This window comes from Mytilus galloprovincialis, chromosome 3 (assembly GCF_965363235.1).
Source record: "Mytilus galloprovincialis chromosome 3, xbMytGall1.hap1.1, whole genome shotgun sequence".
In the NCBI taxonomy this organism is placed as follows: Eukaryota; Metazoa; Mollusca; class Bivalvia; order Mytilida; family Mytilidae; genus Mytilus; species Mytilus galloprovincialis.
The window spans coordinates 31,609,010-31,628,976 of NC_134840.1; the positions used below are offsets into that span (position 1 = coordinate 31,609,010).

At 36.9% G+C, this 19,967-nt stretch overlaps 1 long non-coding RNA gene across 1 annotated transcript in view; it reads right to left on the reverse strand.

Moving 5' to 3' along the window:
* Positions 1 to 19,967, reverse strand: part of LOC143067706 (uncharacterized) — a 34,754-nt gene continuing 14,787 nt past the window's right edge. The window contains exon 2 of the long non-coding RNA XR_012976012.1: positions 1 to 19,967. This exon is cut by the window's right edge and continues 13,542 nt beyond it. This is a non-coding gene — a long non-coding RNA (uncharacterized LOC143067706).

A 19,967-nucleotide genomic window follows, 5' to 3' on the forward strand; every position in this document is an offset into this window, starting at 1 on the left:
TTACATCTGTATTTTATTCAATAATATTTACATAAAATTACCACATGATTAAGCGGAAAAACCTCTAGGGCTTGTAATAACGTTTTTCAATCTGATATCCTTATGATAAGGATCTGGCAAAATGTTCACAGTCTCATCCTTATTGGCATCGTATGTCTCTACCAACGCAGGCACTCCAATCTCCAAATCTTTCAAGCTATGAATGATTTTCAGTGGTTTGTCGGCTAACTCATTATTTTCCTGCGTGAAAGCTTTCGCTATGGAATCAACTTCAATATCGATATGTTCAAAAGATCTTTGTAGATTTTCTTGATCCTTTACGGCAGATGAAATGACTTTACCAGTTTCAAAATTTCGGGCACGGTCTACAACATTCAGTTCAAAATATTCATTTGGATTCAAACCAGCTTCTTGTTTCACATTGCTCCTTTTCGTTGGCATATCTTTTTTGACCAAGTGACTTGGTTTTCTTCTTTCCGTTTCGGATAGCAGGTTTAAATCCTTATCATTTTCATTCCTTTTTGGGCTTTCCAAGTTTAGGTTTACATGTTTTGGACTTACCACCGGGTTTTTCTGTTTTGTAATTAGGTATTGTTGCCTGTGATAGTTTGAAAGGTATCCAGTATTGTCGTCCTTTTCTTTAAATCGGTCGGATAAAGATTCAACATTGACATCTAAACACTGGCAGGATTTCTTCTGTGTACTTTCCGTCTCTTTTTCAGTATACTCTGTATATTTCTTTGCCAGATTATCAACTGTTGTTTGAAGTTTATCATAAGACGGCTTGTTTAATTTCTTTGATTGAATCTGTGTACTGTCTGTCTCTTTTTCAGTATACTCTGCAAATCTCTTTGCTAGATTATCAACTGTTGTTTGAAGTTTATCATAAGATGGCTTGTTTAATTTCTTTGATTGGATCTGTGTACTGTCTGTATCTTTTTCAGTATACTCTGTATATCTCTTTGCCAGATTATCAACTGTTGTTTGAAGTTTATCATAAGATGGTTTGTTTAATTTCTTTGATTTAATCTGTGTAGCATTCAATGCTGCAAGCCTATTCACTAGAGGCAAAATGTTTTCCAAAGAAGCACGAAATTTATTAATATAGGTAGGTTCTCTTCTTCTGTCGATGAATTGAAAAGGATATTTATTATCTTCATTCAAATCACACAAAATAGTAGGTTTCTTAAATTTCATTGTTCTTTTTAATGTTTCTGTTGGAACTGGTGCCTTCGGAACTAGTCTATCGAATGAACTATCACTAATGACTGCTTTGTCGTCGACATTTTCTGCAAGTTTTTCAAACGATCGGTCACTACAAATTTCATTTGTATTAGATACCAGATTTTGAAAATCGGTAACAATGGTATCAATCAAAGCTTCATGAGAATCGCTGTCGTGAAGGACATTTTTTACTCTATTGACCGGTTCCACTGGGACCCCATATTTGTCCCAGTATGTTTCTATATTTCGAACAAGCTGTTCAAACGAGGGATCGTCCTGTAATTGACCTCTTGACTGATAGTTTGATTCTGATCTAAAACCTAACTTCATGGCAAGATTGTGAAACGAGTCGTCCTCAACCAACTCGTGTCCATTTCTTGTGTTAGACTTTAGCCCTGTCTTAGTAAGATTATTGACTGCAGATTCATCTGTTTTCTTTGCTCTCGTAAGTGATTTGAATACCTGATTAAATGGCACAGGGTCATTTGCAACCTCACCGTTAAATTTAGACATCTGGTTGGTTGCTTTAGTTTTTCCTTCGTAGGTCGAGGTCACAGAATCGTTTTCTTTCTCTAGACATGTGTTACCAATTTCAATGTCGTTTTCAAAATGACTGGTGCCAATTTTTTTAAAAGGTTTTTCATTTAATCTTTCATACGACGAATCATTATCTTTTCCTAAATTCAATTCCAAAATTTCTTTTGGGGCCACGTTATCGTTTTCTTCATTAACTTTACATTTCTCAGAATCAGTTTGAACGTTCATACCTAGAAATTTTGACGCGATCTCTTCTGAAACAATGTTATCTGTTTCTGGTTTCAGACATCGTTCATATTTATTTCCAATCTTTCCAGGCGTTTCACTTGGTACGTCCCTATTTACCACTGTGTCATATCTATGTTCACCAACGGCATTTCCGTGTACTTTGACCATACCCTTATTAACCCCAGATGTAAAACGGTTATTTAAAGATGTTATGTCCTTTTCCAACTTCATGAATGATTCTTCTTCTCGTTTCATTGCTTCCCGTGTGTTTTTATATTTTGAATTTAGTTCCGATTTACCGTCTTCTACGGTAAACTCAGAAATGTGTACACCATCACTACTAGACACTTTATCTCCCTCCGTTATTTGAAATTTTGGAACGTTAACAAAAGATACGCGTTTTTGCTCCGGTCCTTCGATTCCTACTGTGGACGTCAAGCACGTTTTAAAATTTCTTTTGTTTAGATCTCTAGGAGAGTGCGTGACATAATCTGGCATCCTTACGTGTTTTAACTTTATATTGAGGAAACTTTCATCATTTGCTATGATGTGTTCAGCAGGTTTATTGACCACTTTAGTGTTGTATTCATTGATATCATCGATTGGCTGCTTTAAGGTCATCACACGTGGAGCTCGTGTCTTCATTCCATCTATTGATAACACATCCCTTTTCGTTAATGTGCTTATATCTTCAGTGGATGTTCGAGCCTTATTTCTTTCTTCTGTGCTAGTAATTCTTTCAGTAATAGGTTGAGATTGGTCGTCGCTATCGGTAATTTGGAAATAAGACGAATGAGGTTCAGCATTTTTATTATCTTTGCTATAGTATTCCTTGCCATCTTTAGTATCACCTACAATGTCTTCTGTATTTTCAATTTTAATAATTTTATGGAATGACTTGTTACCACTTGGTGTAACGGGTTTGTCCGATATGTTGACCATTGCACTTTTGTATTCCTTGTTTACAACTTGCTTTCCTATCATCCAATTGAGAGGTTTTGCCGTCTTTTTGTCTATGAAGACCATATCTTTTTTGGTTAAAGACTTTCTGTCTACAGTGGAATTAAGAGCTTTTATTCTTTCTTTAATGCTTGTTAATTGCCCAGTACTCTTTTGAGATTGATTGTCGCTATCGGTAATTTGATTGGCATAAGTTAGCGTTTCAAGATTGACGCTTCCTTCGTTGTAGTATTTTTGGTCATCGTTAGTATCTCTTACAATAACTTTTGCATTTGCATCTTTAAAGTTTTCATAGAGTGAACTATTATCACTTGGTATCATTGGTTCATCAGATATATTGCCTATTGCAGTACTGTATTTAGTGGTGTTATCGTCTGGTTGCTCTGGAGATTTTGTCTTCTTTTCGTCTACTAATACAATACCTCTTTTCGATAATGTCTTTCTGTCTGCAGTGGATGTAAAACCTTTAATTCTTTCATTGATGCTTGTCATTTTCTCAGTGGAAATCGGGGATTGATTGTCGGTATTGGTTACATAGCCAGCAGGCGTGTGAGATTCAGGAATGATATTTGTTTCGCTGTTATATTTTTGGACACTTTTAGTATCACTTGCCACAATGACTTTGGCATTTTTAACTTTAAAATCGGGTTTATCGACATCTTCTCTGTGGGTAATCAACCAAGGAGATCTTGCATTCATTTTGTCTATTGATACTTTATTTCCTTCCGTTGATATCTGCAGGTCTACAGTGGAGGTATATGTTTTTTGTCTTTCTTTTGTATTTCCTTTTTGCTCAATTGAAGTGTGGGATTGACTTTCGCTATCAGTTATTTTGCCAGCTGAAGTATGAGATTTATAATTGACATTTACTACAGCGTGCCTTTTATTGTCAACCTCAGATTCACTTGCAATGACTTCTTCATTTTCGCCTTTGTAATCGCCATGCAACACAGATTGATCCGTATAATTGTCTTGCAACACGAGTTGATCCGACTTATTTATCACTATGAGTTTGTGTTTATTGATATTATACACAGCTTTCTTGGTTGTTATCAAGCTTGCTTCTTTTTCATCTATATCTCTTTTTGTTAATATCTTTCTGTCTGCAGTGGAGATATGTGCCGTTTGTCTTCCTTGAATACTTCTTATGTGCTTTGTAGAAGTTTGAAATTGATTGTCACTATTGGTAATTTTGTCAGCAATAGTATTAGCTGCATCATTTTCATTAACCGCACTGTACCTTTCCTGATCATCTATATAATCTTCATGAAGTGAACTGTTATCTTTTGATATGAGCTCATCTATGAAATTGCCCTTTACTGTATTGTACGCAGCGGTGGCATTGACAGCTTGTTTTGAGGTAATCAAACCTAAATCTTTAGCTTTCTTTTCATCTATTGGTACTATGTCTTGTTTCGTTGATATCTTGCTGTCTGCTGTGGAGGCAAATGCGTTTTTTCTTTCTTGTATAACTGTTCTATTTTGCATAGAAGTTTGAAATCGTTTTTCGTTATCAGTAATATTGTCAGTATCAGTCTGAAGTTCAATATTGACATTTTCATCGCTGTACCTTTTCTGGTCAACTTTATATTGTACATAAGGTAAAGTGGCACTTGATATAACGGGTTCATCCGTAATTTTGTCCATTATCGTGTTGTACTCACTAGTGTCATCAAAAGCATTCTTTGGAGTTATCAAACCTAAATCTCTCGCTTTCTTTTCATCTATTGGTACCATATCCCTTTTCGGTAATATCTTTCTGTCAATTGTGGAGGTATGCATTATTTTTCTTTTCTGAATACTTGTTATTTGATCAGAAGAAGTCTGAGATTGATTATCGTGTACGGAAATGCGGCCAGCAATAGTATGAGGTTCAATATTTACACTGTTTTCGTAGTACGTTTTCTGGTCATCTGTATAATCCTTATGCAGTGAACTGGTGTCATCTGATATAACGGATTCATTCGATGAATTGTCCATTCTTTTGTTATATTCAGTGGTGTCATCGACAGCTTGCTTAGAGATTATCAAACCTGAATCTCTTGCTGTCTTTTTATCTTTTGGTACCACATCGCCTTTCGTTAATATCTTTCTTTCTGAAGTGGAGGTTTGTTTTATTTCCCTTTGTTTATTATTTAATATTTGCTCAGGAAAACTTTGAAAATGATCTTCGGTGTCGTGAATTTTGCCAGTAATTGTATAATGTTCAATATTTACATTTTCTTTGTTATACCTTTTCTGGTCTTCTTTATACTCTTCATCAATTGAACTGGTATCACTTAATGTAACGGGTTCATCCGATATCTTGTCCATTGTAGTGTTGCTTTCAGCAATGTCAGCTTCAGCTGGCATAGAGGTTATCGAACCTAAATCTTTTGCTTTCTTTTCATATATTTGTACCATATCTCTTTTCTGTGATATGTTACTGTGTATTGTTGAGGTATGTGATATTTGTTTTTCTTTAATACTTTTCATTTGCTTAGTAGAAGTTTGAAATTGATTGTCACTATTGACAATTTTGTCAGCACTAGTACTTGATGCAATCTTTCGATTTTTTTCACTGTACCTTTTCATGTCATCTTTATTATCTTCATGCAATGAACTGGTATCACTTAATATAACATCTCTTTCTAAAATGTTGCCCAATATTATGTTGTGTTCAGCATTGTCATCGACGGCTTGATTAGAGGTTACCAGATGTGAATGTCTAGCCTTCTTTTTATCTATTGTTTCCTTATCTCGTTTCGGTAATATTTTTCTGTTTATTGTGAACGTATATGCTTTGTCTCTTTCTGCTTTACTTGTAACTTGCTCTGTAGAAATTTGAGATTGATTGTCGATATCGGAAATTTGTTCATCAACAGTATAATGTTCAATATTTACATTTTCCTCACTGCCATTTTGGTGAACATCTTTAGTATCACTTGAAATTACCTTTGCGACTTCATTTTCACATTCTTTATAATCTCCATAAATGGAACTTGACATCACGGGTTGATCGGATAGATTGTCTTTTATTGTGTTGTATTCAACTGTGTCATTGACAGCTTGTTTTCGGCTAACCAAACCTGAATCTTTTGGTTTCTTTTCATCTGTATGTGTTTTTATACCCTCTTTCATACTTGACACTTGCACAGTAGCGGATTGAGATTGAGTGTGGCTTTCAGTGATTTTGTCCGCACTAGTACGAGGTTCAATATTTACATTTACTTGCCTGTCCCTTTTATGGTCAAGTGAATAATCTTTATAATGTTCATGCAATGAACTGATCTCACTTGATATAACAGGAACATTCGAAATATTGTCCAGTTTTGTGTTGTATTCAGGAGTGTGGGCGACGGCCTGCTTGGGAGTTATTAGGCCTGGATCTCCTGTTTTAATTTCATCTATTGGCACCATATTACTTTGCATCAATATCTTACTTTCTATTTTAGAGGAATATGCGTTTATTCTTTCTCCAATACTTGTGTTATTCGCAGTAGAAGGTTGAGATTGCTTGACACTATCGGTTATTTTGCCGGCAATATAAATAGTTTCAGAGTTCACCTTTTCGCTACGAGTAATTTGTCCAGCAGAAAAAGGAGATTTTTTTGTTACATTTTCTTCGCTAAACTGTTGGTGGACATCTTGAGTATCACTTAAAATGAGTTTTGTATCTTCATCATTATACTCTTCACGAAGTGAACTGGTAACTCTTGATATAACGGGCTGATTCGACAGACTGTCCATTTTTGTGTCGTATTCAGCGGTTTCATCGACAGCAGGTTTGGAGGTTATCAAACCTGAATCACTTGCTCTTCTTTCATCTGTTGAAGTCATACTGTCCAAGGTTAAAATCTGAGGGTTTTCTTTGTCTTCGATAGCTGTTATTTGCTCAGTAGCAGTTCGGGAAAGATTTTCGCTATCCGTTATTTGTCCAGCAGATAAATGAGGTTCAATTGTTATATTTGCTTTGCTACATTGTTGTTGGACATCTTGAGTATCACTTAAAATGACTTTTGAATCTTCATCTTCATACTCTACATGAATTGAACTGGTATCACTTGATACAGTCAAATTGTCCATTTTTGTGTGAGTTTTACGGGTTTCATCGACAGCTTGCTTGGAGGTTATCAGACTTGCATATCTTCTTCCTTTTTCATCTGTTGATACCATAACTTTTTCCCTCAGTATTTGTTTGTCTTTTGTGGCGGTATGTGCCTTTTGTTTTTCTTGTATACTTGAAACATACGCAGAGGAAGTTTTAGATTGGATGTCGCTTTTTGTGATTGTGTCAAGAATACTATGAGGTTCAATATCTATATGTTCTTTGCTATATTTTTGCTGGTCAACTTCATAATGTTCATTCAATGAACTAGTATCACTTGATATAACGGGTTGGTCCGACAGATTGCCCATTTTATTGTGATATTCAGCGGTGTCGTCGACAGCATGCTTGGATGTTATAAAACCTGAATCTATCGCTCCTTTCTCATCTGTTGATACAATATCTCTTTTCCTTAATATCTTTCCTTCTTTTGTGGCGGGATGTGCTCTTTCTCTTTCTTTTCTACTTGACACATGCTCAGTGAAAGTTTCAGATTTGATGTCGCTTTCTGTGATTTCGTCAATAATATAATGAGGTTCAATACTTATATTTTCTTGGCTGTATATGTTCTGGTCAACTTGAGATGTTTCATACAGTGAACTGGTATCCCTCGCTATAGCTGATTGATCCGAAAAATTGTCCATTTTAAAGTCGTATTCAGCAATGTCGTCGACAGTAGGCTTAGAGGTTATCAAACGATCATCTCTTGTTCTTTTCTCATCCGTTGATACTATATCTCTTTTCCTTATTTTCTCTCTGTCTTTTGTGGCGGTATGTGTCCTTTCTCTTTCTTTTCTTCTTGACACAGGCTCAGTGGAAGTTTCAGATTGTTTGTCGCTTTCAGTGATTTCATTAGGCATATTAAGATGTACGCTATTTATATTGTCTTGGCTGTATATGTTTTGGTCAACTTGATAGTGTTCATAAAACGAACTGGTATCCCTTGCTATAACGGGTTGACCCGACAGATGGTCCATGTGTATGTCGTTTTCAGTGATGTCATGACCAGCTTGCTTGGAGGTTATCAAACCTGAATCTCCAGCTTTCATTACATCTTTTGGTACCATATCACTTTTCATTGATATCTTTCTGTCTTTTGTGGCGGAATGTGGTCTTTCTCTTTCTTTTCTACTTGACACATGTTCAGTTGAAGTTTCAGATTTGATGTCGCTTTCTGTGATTTCGTCAGGAATATTATGAGGTTCAATATATATATTTTCCTGGCTGTATATGTTCTGGTCAACTTGATAGTGTTCATGAAATGAACTGGTATCCCTTGCTATAGCAGTTTGATCCGATATACGGTCCCTTTTTGTGTCGTATTCAGTGGTGTCGTCGACAGTATGCTTAGGGGTTATCAAACGATCATCTCTTGATCTTTTCTCATCGGTTGATACTATATCTCTTTTTCTTAATTTCTCCCGGTCTTTTGAAGTGGTATTCGTCCTTTCTCTTTCTTTTCTTCTTGACACATGCTCAGTGGAAGTTTCAGGTTGTTTGTCGCTTTCAGTGATTTCGTCAGAAATATTAAGAAGTACGCTTTTTAAATTTTCTTGGTTGTATATGTTCTGGTCAACTTGATAGTGTTCATGAATCGAACTGGTATCCCTTGCTATAACAGGTTGATCCGACAGATGGTCCATTTGTATGTCGTATTCAGTGGTGTCGTTACCGGCATGCTTGGAGGTTATCAAACCTGGATCTATTGCCCCTTTCTCATCTGTTGATACAAGATCTCTTTTCCTTATTTTTGTTTCTTCTTTTATGGCGAGATGTGCTCTTTCTCTTTCTTTTCTACTTGACATATGCGCAGTGAAAGTTTCAGATTTGATGTCGCTTTCTGTGATTTCGTAAGGAATAATCTGAGGTTCAATATATATATTTTCTTGGCTGCATATGTTCTGGTCAACTTGATAGTGTTCATGCAATGAACTGGTATCCCTTGCTATAACGGGCTGATCCGACAAATGGTCCACTTTTGTGTCGGTTTCAGTGGTGTCATGACCAGCTTGCCTGGAGGTTATCAAACCTGAATCTGTAGCTTTCTTTCCATTTTTTGGTACCATATCACTTTTCATTGACATCTTTCTGTCTGTTTTGGAAGAATGTGCTTGATATTTTTCTCCTGTACTTGGTCTTTTCGCAGTAAAAGTTTGAGATTGCTTGCCACTTTGGGTAATTTTATCGGCAATGGTATGAGGTTTAAGGGTTATATTTTTATCCCTATCCATTTTCAAGTCATCTTTAGAATCACTAAGAACGACCTTTTGAATACCAGCATTTAAATCGAAATCAAATAAACTGGAATAACTTGATTTAACGGGTTCATCCGACACACTGACTGTTGTAGTTTTGTATTCTTTGGTAGTATCTACTGAATGCTTAGGGGACATCAAACGTTCAGTCCTTGCCCGGATCTCGTCAATCGATCGCACATATCTTTTCATTGACGTCATACTGTCTGAGGTTGAAATATCAGTTTCTTCTTTGTCTTTGATACTTGTTATTTGCTCAGTAGAAGTCCGGGAAAGATTTTCTCTATCGGTTATTTGTCCAGCAGAAAAACGAGGTTCAATTGTGTCATTTTTTTTGTTAAATTGTTGGAGGACATCTTGAGTATCGCTTAAAATGATTCTTGCATCTTTGTCTACATACTCTTTATGACGGGATTTGTTATCACGTGATACAACAGGTTGATCCGTCTGATATTCCAGTTTTAGGTCATATTGAGCGGTGTCCTCGAAGGCTTGCTTTGAGGTAATCAAACCTGAATCTCTTGCTCTTTTTACATTTGTTGAAACCATATCACTTTTTCTAAATATTCTTTTGTCTTTTGTAGCAATGTGTTCTTTTTCTCTTTCTTTATTACTTGACACATGCTCAGTGGACGTTTCAGACTGGGTGTCCTTTTTGGTGATTTGGGCAGGAATAATATTTTCTTGGCTGTATATGTTCTGGTCAACTTGATAGGTTTCATGCAATGAACTGGTATCCCTTGCTATAGCAGTTTTATCCGACAGATTGTCCGTGTTAGAGTCATATTCAGTGGTGTCGTCGACAGTATTCTTAGAGGTTATCCAGTGATCTTCTCTTGTTCTCTTTTCATCGGTTGATACTATATCTGTTTGTCTTAATATCTCTCTGTCTTTTGTGGCGGTATGTGTTCTTTCTCTCTTTTTTTTCCTTGACACATGCTCCGTGGAAGTTTTAGATTGTTTGTCGCCGTCAGTGATTTCGTCAGAAGCATTAAGAGGTACACTATTTATATGTTCTTGGCTGCATATGTTCTGGTTAACTTGATAGTGTTCATGCAATGAACTGGTATCACTTGCTATAACGGGTTGATCCGACAGATGGTCCACTTTTGTGTCGGTTTCAGCAGTGTCATGGACAGCTTGACTGGAGGTTATCAAACCTGAATCTCTAGCTTTCTTTTCCTCTCTTGGTATCATATCACTTTTCATTAATATCTTTCTGTCTGTTTTGGAAAAATGTGCTTGATCTTTTTTTCCTGTAATTTTTCTTTTTGCAGTAGAAGTTTGAGATTGCTCGCCGCTTGCGGTAATTTTATCGGGAATGGTATGAAGTTTAATCATTACATTTTTATCCCTGTCCATTTTCAGGACATCTTTAGAATCACTTAGAATGACCTTTTGAATACCAGCATTTAAATCGAAATAAAATAAACTGGAATAACTTGATTTAACGGGTTCATCCGACACATTGACTGTTGCAGTTTTGTATTCCTTGGTAGTATCTACTGAATGCGTAGGGATCATCAAACGTTCAGTCCTTGCCCGGATCTCGTCAATCGATCGCACATATCTTTTCATAGAAGTCATACTATCTGAGGTTAAAATATCAGTTTCTTCATTGTCTTTGATACTTGTTATTTGCTCAGTAGAAGTTCGTGAAAGATTTTCGCTATCGGTTATTTGTCCAGCAGAAGAATGCGGCTCAATAGTTTCATTTTCTTTGTTGAATTGTTGGTGGACATCTCGAGTATCACTTAAAATGATTTTTGCATCTTTATCTTTATACTCTTCATGACGTGAACTGATACCATGTGATACAACAGGTTGCTCCGTCTGATATTCCATTTTCGGGTCATATTGAGCGGTGTCCTCGAAGGCTTGCTTTGAGGAAATCAATCCTGAATCTCTTGCTCTTTTTACATCTGTTGAAACCATACCACTTTTCCTAAATATTCTTTTGTCTTTTGTAGCTGTGTGTTCCTTTTCTCTTTCTGTAATACTTGACACATGCTCAGTGGAAGTTTCAGACTGGGTGTCCTTTTGGATGATTTGGTCAGGAATAATATTGTCTTGGCTGTATATGTTCTGGTCAACTTGATAGGTTTCATGCAATGAACTGGTATCCCTTGCTAGAGCAGTTTCGTCCGACAGATTGTCCGTTTTAGAGTCGTATTCAGCAGTGTCGTCGACAGTATGTTTAGAGGTTATTAAACGATCATCTCTTGTTCTTTTCTCTTCGGTTGAGACTATATCTTTTTTCCTTAAAACCTCTCTGTCTTTTGAGGTGGTATGTTTCCTTTCTCTTTCTTTTCTCCTTGACACATGCTCAGTGGAGGTTTCAGATTGTTTGCCGATTTCAGTGATTTCGTCAGAAATATTAAGAGATATAATATTGATATTCTCTTGGCTGTATATGTTCTGGTCAACTTGATAGTCTTCATGCAATGAACTGGTATCACTTGCTATAACTGGTTGGACCGACAGATGTTCCACTTTTGTGTCGGTTTCAGCAGTGTCATGGACAGCTTGCCTGGAGGTTATCAAACCTGAATCTCTAGCTTTCTTTTCATCTCTTGGTACCATATCACTTTTCATTAATATCTTTCTGTCTGTTTTGGAAGAATGTGCTTGATCTTTTTCTCCTGTAATTTTTCTTTTTGCAGTAGAAGTTTGAGATTGCTCGCCGCTTGCGGTAATTTTATCGGGAATGGTATGAAGTTTAATCGTCACATTTTTATCCCTGTCCATTTTCAAGACATCTTTAGAATCACTTAGAATGACCTTTTGAATACCAGCATTTAAATCGAAATAAAATAAACTGGAATAACTTGATTTAACGGGTTCATCCGACACACTGACTGTTGCAGTTTTGTATTCCTTAGTAGTATCTACTGAATGCGTAGGGATCATCAAACGTTCAGTCCTTGCCCGGATCTCGTCAATCAATCGCACATATCTTTTCATAGAAGTCATACTATCGGAGGTTAAAATATCAGTTTCTTCTTTGTCTTTGATACTTGTTATTTGCTCAGTAGAAGTTCGTGAAAGATGTTCGCTATCGGTTATTTGTCCAGCAGAAGAATGCGGCTCAATAGTTTCATTTTCTTTGTTGAATTGTTGGTGGACATCTTGAGTATCACTTAAAATGATTTTTGCATCTTTATCTTCATACTCTTCATGACGTGAAATGATACCATGTGACACAACAGGTTGCTCCGTCTGATATTCCATTTTCGGGTCATATTGAGCGGTGTCCTCGAAGGCTTGCTTTGAGGAAATCAACCCTGAATCTCTTTCTCTTTTTACATCTTTTGAAACCATATCACTTTTCCTAAATATTCTTTTGTCTTTTGTAGCTGTGTGTTCCTTTTCTCTTTCTGTAATACTTGACACATGCTCAGAGGACGTTTCAGACTGGGTGTCCTTTTGGATGATTTGGTCAGGAATAATATTGTCTTGGCTGTATATGTTCTGGTCAACTTGATAGGTTTCATGCAATGAACTGGTATCCCTTGCTAGAGCAGTTTCGTCCGACAGATTGTCCGTTTTAGAGTCATATTCAGCGGTGTCGTCGACAGTATGTTTAGAGGTTATTAAACGATCATCTCTTGTTCTTTTCTCTTCGGTTGAGACTATATCTCTTTTCCTTAAAACCTCTCTGTCTTTTGTGGTGGTATGTGTCCTTTCTCTTTCTTTTCTCCTTGACACATGCTCAGTGGAGGTTTCAGATTGTTTGCCGCTTTCAGTGATTTCATCAGAAATATTAAGAGATATAATATTTATATTCTCTTGGCTGTATATGTTCTGGTCAACTTGATAGTTTTCATGCAATGAACTGGTATCACTTGCTAAAACTGGTTGGACCGACAGATGGTCCAATTTTGTGTCGTATTCAGCAGTCTCATGAACAGCTTTCCTTGAGGTTATCAAACCTGAATCTCTAGTTTTCTTTTCATCTCTTGGTAGATTATCACTTTTCATTAATATCTTTCTGTCAGTTTTGGAAGAATGTACTTGATCTTTTTCGTCTGAACTTGTTTTTTTCGCAGTAGAAGTTTGATATTGTTCGCCGCTTCCAGTAATTTTATCGGCAATGGTAGGAGGTTTAATGGTTATATTTTTATCCCTGTCGATTTTCAGGTCATCTTTAGAATCACTTAAAATGACGTTTTGAATACCAGCATTTAAATCGAAATCAAATAAACTGGAATATCTTGATTTAACAGGTTCATCCGACACACTGACTGTTGTAGTTTTGTATTCCTTGGTAGTATCTACTGAATGCGTAGGGATCATCAAACGTTCAGTCCTTGCCCGGATCTCGTCAATCGATCGCATATATCTTTTCATTGAAGTCATACTGTCTGAGGTTAAAATATCAGTTTCTTCTTTGTCTTTGATACTTGTTATTTGCTCAGTAGAAGTTCGTGAAAGATATTTGCTATCGGTGATTTGTCCAGCAGAAGAATGCGGCTCAATAGTTTCATTTTCTTTGTTGAATTGTTGGTGGACATCTTGAGTATCACTTAAAATGATTTTTGCATCTTTATCTTCATACTCATCATGACGTGAACTGACATCACGTGATACAACAGGTTGATCCGTCTTATATTTCATTTTCGGGTCATATTGAGCGGTGTCCTCGAAGGCTTGCTTTGAGGTAATCAAACCTGAATCTCTTGCTCTTTTTACATCTTTTGAAACCATATCACTTTTCCTAACGATCCTTTTCTCTTTTGTAGCGGTGTGTTCCTTTTCTCTTTCTGTAATACTTGACACATGTTCAGTGGACGTTTCAGACTGGGTGTCGTTTTCGGTGATTTGGTCAGAAATAATATTGTCTTGGCTGTATATGTTCTGGTCAACTTGATAGGTTTCATGCAATGAACTGGTATCCCTTGCTAGAGCAGTTTCATCCGACAGATGGCTCGTTTTAGAGTCGTATTCAGCGGTGTCGTCGACAGTATGCTTAGATGTTATTAAACGATCATCTCTTGTTCTTTTCTCTTCGGTTGATACTATTTCTCTTTTCCTTAAAACCTCTTTATCTTTTGAGGCGGTATGTGTCCTTTCTCTTTCTTTTCTCGTTGACACATGCTCAGTGGAGGTTTCAGAATGGGTGTCCTTTTCGGTGATTTCGTATGGAATAATATTGTCTTGGCTGTATATGTTCTGGTCAACTTGATAGATTTCATGCAATAAACTGGTATCCCTTGCTAGAGCAGTTTCATCCGACAGATTGTTCGTTTTAGAGTCGTATTCAGCGGTGTCGTCGACAGTATGCTTAAAGGTTATTAAACGATCATCTCTTGTTCTTTTCTCCTCCGTTGATACCATATCACTTTTCATTAATATCTTTCTGTCTGTTTTGGAAGAATGTACTTGATATTTTTCATCTGAACCTGTTCTTTTCGCAGTAGAAGTTTGAGATTGCTCGCTTCTTCTGGTAATTTGATCGGCAATGGTAGGAGGTTTAATGGTTATATTTTTATCCCTGTCCATTTTCAGGTCTTCTTTAGAATCACTTAAAATGACCTTTTGAATACCAGCATTTAACTCGAAATCAATTAAACTGGAATATTTTGATTTAACGGGTTCATCCAACACACTGACTGTTGTAGTTTTGTATTCCTTGGTAGTATCTACTGAATGCGTAGGGATCATCATACGTTCAGTCCTTGCCCGGATCTCGTCAATCGATCGCACATATCTTTTCATTGAAGTCATACTGTCTGAGGTTAAAATATCAGTTTCTTCTTTGTCTTTGATACTTGTTATTTGCTCAGTAGAAGTTCGTGAAAGATGTTCGCTATCGGTTATTTGTCCAGCAGAAGAATGCGGCTCAATAGTTTCATTTTCTTTGTTGAATTGTTGGTGGACATCTTGAGTATCACTTAAAATGATTTTTGCATCTTTATCTTCATACTCTTCATGACATGAACTGACATCACGTGATACAACAGGTTGATCCGTCTGATATTCCATTTTCGGGTCATATTGAGCGGTGTCCTCGAAGGCCTGCTTTGAGAAAATCAATCCTGAATCTCTTTCTCTTTTTACATCTTTTGAAACCATATCACTTTTCCTAAATATTCTTTTGTCTTTTGTAGCTGTGTGTTCCTTTTCTCTTTCTGGAATACTTGACAAATGCTCAGTGGACGTTTCAGACTGGGTGTCCTTTTGGATGATTTGGTCAGGAATAATATTGTCTTGGCTGTATATGTTCTGGTCAACTTGATAGGTTTCATGCAATGAACTGGTATCCCTTGCTAGAGCAGTTTCGTCCGACAGATTGTCCGTTTTAGAGTCGTATTCAGCGGTGTCGTCGACAGTATGCTTAGAGGTTATTAAACGATCATCTCTTGTTCTTTTCTCTTCGGTTGAGACTATATCTCTTTTCCTTAAAACCTCTCTATCTTTTGTGGCGGTTTGTGTCCTTTCTCTTTCTTTTTTCCTTGACACATGGTAAGTGGAGGTTTCAGTTTGTTTGCGGCTTTCAGTGATTTCGTCAGAAATATTAAGAGATATAATATTGATATTCTCTTGACTGTATATGTTCTGGTCAACTTGATAGTCTTCATGCAATGAACTGGTATCACTTGCTATAACTGGTTGGACCGACAGATGGTCCACTTTTGTGTCGTATTCAACAGTCTCATGAACAGCTTTCCTGGAGGTTATCAAACCTGAATCTCTAGTTTTCTTTTCATCTCTTGGTACCATATCACTTTTCATCAATATCTTTCTGTCTGTTTTGGAAGAATGTACTTGATCGTTTTCGTCTGAACTTGTTCTTTTCGCAGTAGAAGTTTGAGATTGCTCGCCGCTTCTGGTAATTTTATCGGCAATGGTAGGAGGTTTAATGGTTATATTTTTATCCCTGTCGATTTTCAGGTCATCTTTAGAATCAATTAAATTGACGTTTTGAATACCAGCATTTAAATCGAAATCAAATAAACTGGAATATCTTGATTTAACGGGTTCATCCGACACACTGACTGTTGTAGTTTTGTATTCCTTAGTAGTATCTACTGAATGCGTAGGGATCATCAAACGTTCAGTCCTTGCCCGGATCTTGTCAATCGATCGCACATATCTTTTCATTGAAGTCATACTGTCTGAGGTTAAAATATCAGTTTCTTCTTTGTCTTTGATACTTGTTATTTGCTCAGTAGAAGTTCGTGAATGATGTTCGCTATCGGTGATTTGTCCAGCAGAAGAATGCGGCTCAATAGTTTCATTTTCTTTGTTGAATTGTTGGTGGACATCTTGAGTACCCCTCAAAATGATTTTTGCATCTTTATCTTCATACTCTTCATGACGTGAGCTGACATCCCGTGATACAACAGGTTGATCCGTCTTATATTTTATTTTCGGGTCATATTGAGCGGTGTCCTCGAAGGCTTGCTTTGAGGTAATCAAACCCGAATCTCTTGCTCTTTTTACATCTTTTGAAACCATATCACTTTTCCTAAAGATCCTTTTGTCTTTTGTAGCGGTGTGTTCCTTTTCTCTTTCTGTAATACTTGACACATGCTCAGTGGACGTTTCAGACTGGCTGTCCTTTTCGATGATTTGGTCAGGAATAATATGTTCTTGGCTGTATATGTTCTGGTCAACTTGATAGGTTTCATGCAATGAACTAGTATCCCTTGCTAGAGCAGTTTCATCCGACAGATTGTTCGTTTGAGAGTCGTATTCAGCGGTGTCGTCGACAGTATGCTTAGATGTTATTAAACGATCATCTCTTGTTCTTTTCTCTTCGGTTGATACTATATCTCTTTTCCTTAAAACCTCTCTGTCTTTTGAGGCGGTATGTGTCCTTTCTCTTTCTTTTCTCGTTGACACATGCTCAGTGGAGGTTTCAGATTGTTTGTCGCTTTCAGTAATTTCGTCAGAAAAATTAAGAGGTATAATATTTATATTCTCTTGGCTGTATATGTTCTGGTCAACTTGGTAGTCTTCATGCAATGAACTGGTATCACTTGCTATAACTTGTTCAACCGACAGATGGTCCACTTTTGTGTCGTATTCCGCTGTGTCATGGACAGCTGGCCTGGAAGTTATCAAACCTAAATATCTAGTTTTCTTTTCATCTCTTGGTACCATATCACTTTTCATTAATATCTTTCTGTCTGTTTTGGAAGAATGCATTTGATCTTTTTCACCTGAACTTGTTCTTTTCGCAGTAGAAGTTTGAGATTGCTCGCCGCTACCGGTAATTTTATCGGCAATGGTATGAGGTTTAATGGTTATATTTTTATCCCTGTCCATTTTCAGGTCATCTTTAGAATCACTTAGAATGACCTTTTCAATACCAGCATTTAAATAGAAATCAAATAAACTGGAATAACTTGATTTGACGGGTTCATCCGACACACTGACTGTTGTAGTTTTGTATTCCTTGGTAGTATCTACTGAATGCGTAGGGATCATCAAACGTTCAGTCCTTGCCCGGATCTCATCAATCGATCGCACATATCTTTTCATTGAAGTCATACTGTCTGAGGTTAAAATATCAGTTTCTTCTTTGTCTTTGATATTTGTTATTTGCTCAGTAGAAGTTCGTGAAAGATTTTCGCTATCGGCTATTTGTTCAGCAGAAGAATGCGGCTCAATAGTTTCATTTTCTTTGTTGAATTGTTGGTGGACATCTTGAGTATCACTTAAAATGATTTTTGCATCTTTATCTTCATACTCTTCATGACGTGAACTGCCATCACGTGATACAACAGGTTTATCCGTCTGATATTCCATTTTCGGGTCATATTGAGCGGTTTCCACGAAGGCTTGCTTTGAGGAAATCAAACCTGAATCTCTTGCTCTTTTTACATCTTTTGAAACCATATCACTTTTCTTAAATATTCTTTTCTCTTTTGTAGCGGTGTGTTCCTTTTCTCTTTCTGTAAAACTTGATACATGCTCAGTGATCATTTCAGACTGGGTGTCCTTTTCGGTGATTTGGTCAGGAATAATATTGTCTTGGCTGTATATGTTCTGGTCAACTTGATAGGTTTCATGCAATGAACTGGTATCCCTTGCTAGAGCAGTTTCATCCGACAGATTGTCCGTTTTAGAGTCGTATTCAGCGGTGTCGTCGACAGTATGCTTAAAGGTTATTAAACGATCATCTCTTGTTCTTTTCTCTTCGGTTGATACTATATCTCTTTTCCTTAAAACCTCTCTGTCTTTTGTGGTGGTATGTGTCCTTTCTTTTCTCCTTGACACATGCTCAGTGGAGGTTTCAGATTGTTTGTCGCTTTCAGTGATTTCGTCAGAAATATTAAGAGGTATAATATTTATATTCTCTTGGCTGTATATGTTCTGGTCAACTTGATAGTCTTCGTGCAATGAACTGGTATCACTTGATATAACGGGTTGATCTGTCAGATGGTCAACTTTTGTGTCGTATTCAGCGGTGTCTTCGACAGCTTGCCTGGAGGTTATCAAACCTAAATCTCTTGGTACCATATCACTTTTCATTAATATCTTTCTGTCTGTTTTGGATAAATGTACTTGATCTTTTTCACATAAACTTGTTCTTTTCGCAGTAGAAAGTTGAGATTGCTCGCCGCTACCGGTAATTATATCGGCAATGGTATGAGGTTTAATGGTTATATTCTTATCCCTGTCCATTTTCAGGTCATCTTTAGAATCACTTAGAATGACCTTTTGAATTCCGTCTTTTATATCGAAATCAAATAAACTGGAATAACTTGATTTGACGGGTTCATCCGACACACTGACTGTTGTAGTTTTGTATTCCTTGGTAGTATCTACTGAATGCGTAGGGATCATCAAACGTTCAGTCCTTGCCCGGATCTCATCAATCGATCGCACATATCTTTTCATTGAAGTCATACTGTCTGAGGTTAAAATATCAGTTTCTTCTTTGTCTTTGATACTTGTTATTTGCTCAGAAGAAGTTCGTGAAAGATTTTCGCTATCGGCTATTTGTTCAGCAGAAGAATGCGGCTCAATAGTTTCATTTTCTTTGTTGAATTGTTGGTGGACATCTTGAGTATCACTTAAAATGATTTTTGCATCTTTATCTTCATACTCTTCATGACGTGAACTGACATCACGTGATACAACAGGTTTATCCGTCTGATATTCCATTTTCGGGTCATATTGAGCGGTTTCCACGAAGGCTTGCTTTGAGGAAATCAAACCTGAATCTCTTTCTCTTTTTACATCTTTTGAAACCATATCACTTTTCCTAAATATTCTTTTCTCTTTTGTAGCGGTGTGTTCCTTTTCTCTTTCTGTAAAACTTGATACATGCTCAGTGGACATTTCAGACTGGGTGTCCTTTTCGGTGATTTGGTCAGGAATAATATTGTCCTGGCTGTATATGTTCTGGTCAACTTGATAGGTTTCATGCAATGAACTGGTATCCCTTGCTAGAGCAGTTTCATCCGACAGATTGTCCGTTTTAGAGTCGTATTCAGCGGTGTCGTCGACAGTATGCTTAAAGGTTATTAAACGATCATCTCTTGTTCTTTTCTCTTCGGTTGATACTATATCTCTTTTCCTTAAAACCTCTCTGTCTTTTGTGGTGGTATGTGTCCTTTCTTTTCTCCTTGACACATGCTCAGTGGAGGTTTCAGATTGTTTGTCGCTTTCAGTGATTTCGTCAGAAATATTAAGAGGTATAATATTTATATTCTCTTGGC